Source organism: Mesoplodon bidens, assembly GCF_964165515.1.
Source record: "Mesoplodon bidens genome assembly, chromosome: 2".
Lineage (NCBI taxonomy): Eukaryota > Metazoa > Chordata > Mammalia > Artiodactyla > Ziphiidae > Mesoplodon > Mesoplodon bidens.
Window position 1 is genome coordinate 87,833,872 of NC_138177.1, and position 1,661 is coordinate 87,835,532.

The 1,661-nt window shown below is 39.7% G+C and overlaps 1 pseudogene across 1 annotated transcript; it reads right to left on the bottom strand.

Moving 5' to 3' along the window:
* Positions 1-452: 452 nt before the first annotated feature.
* On the bottom strand, positions 453-1,075 carry LOC308612594 (thioredoxin-like; annotated as a pseudogene). The gene is made up of 2 exons: positions 1,046-1,075; positions 453-800 (listed from the first exon to the last, which is right to left on the bottom strand). The product of its transcript is annotated as a thioredoxin-like (transcript).
* Positions 1,076-1,661: the final 586 nt, after the last annotated feature.

Below are 1,661 nucleotides of genomic sequence, written 5' to 3' on the forward strand. Positions count from 1 at the left end.
AGTTTTGCAGTGGAAAACTGCAGACTCTTATGGTGAGAATTTTATGGCCAGCAGTTGGAGTACTTTAACCAAATAAGATTCTCAAAAAAATTTTTTGTTTGTTTGTTTTGGTTATAATAGCTGCTACTGTTTCTATTCTTACTAAATAATGGCATTCTGGTCACCAGTCACACTAGTCAGTTATAAATTATTCCCTATTTATAAATGAGTCGCTCTAAAGGCATTAGGAGGATGTAGAGACAGTAGGAGAGACCCTATTCCTCTCTCCTCCCCTCTTTGAGGCTCCTTTTATCTTTAAGAGTTTCCCGTGTTGGAAAGATTTACCCTTTTTTCATAGTAAAATCAATCCATAGTGTATCATGTTATTCATCCTTCTGATCTTTCTTTTTTGTAAATAAAAACCTTACAAGTTGTAAGCAGCCAATGGCTGGTTATATTTTTAGACAACAGGATTAGATTAATTCATTAATGGTGGCGTCAAGTTTTTCCTTATTAGCTCCAGAAAATTCACCCACCTTTTGTCCCTTTTAAACAACTGGAAGGTGGGCATGCATTTGACTTCACACTCTGAAGCGACATCTGACAGTCATCCACATCTATGTCAAGTTCAAGGGACATGACATTGGAATACTTTTTACAGAGGGAATGAAAGGAAAGCTTGATCAGTTTGCAAGGCCCACACCACGTGGCTAAGAAGTCAACTACTCTGAGTTTATCTCCTGCATGTTGATGGCTTCCTGAAAAGTATACTTTCTCTCCATCTGCTTCACCACTTTGACTGCTGGGGTCTGAACAAGCAACTATAAGAACTGATGGAAGTGGGAACGTCCCTGGAGGTCCAGTAGTTAAGACTCCGTGCTTTAATGCAGGGGTATGGATTTGATCCCTGGTTGGGGAACTAAGATCCCGCATGCCGTGAGGCCAATGAATAAATAAATAAAAATCAAAAAAACTTTTGAAAAAAGGAACGGATGGAAGTGGATCCAAAGCACTGGACCAAGCTTCCTGATCCTTTCTCTATACATGTTTTTCTCAGTTAAGATACCAGTTGTGTAAACAATTGCTTATTCAACATTATTATATAAACATTTTCTTATGTTATGAACATTCTTTTTTTTTTTTGCGGTACGCGGGCCTTTCACTGTTGTGGCCTCTCCCGTTGTGGAGCACAGGCTCCGGACGCGCAGGCTCAGCGGCCATGGCTCACCGGCCCAGCCGCTCCGCGGCACATGGGATCTTCCCGGACCGGGGCACGAACCCGTGTCCCCTGCATCGGCAGGAGGACTCTCAACCACTGCACCACCAGGGAAGCCCATGAACACTCTTAAGTATAATTATTAATAGTTGTATAATATCTCACTGTGAATATATCATACGTTTATTTAAACCTATTCTGTGATTATAGATTTAGGGTGTTTTCAGGTTTTTGCAATTGTAAATAATGCTGCAATGAACATCTTTATGAATTCACCTCTTTTTGTGTGAAATGAGATTCACTTCTTTCAGGCTGGCTAGGTAATTTTTACTGAAATGGTAATTAGTGAATTAGTGGCCTAAAAGTAAAAAATGTGTTTAAATCGACTATTTAAAGAGGGATTGTTTTTTCTTTTTGTAAGCATGTACATTTACCTATCACCAGTGGACTCATTGTCCCAGAGAAT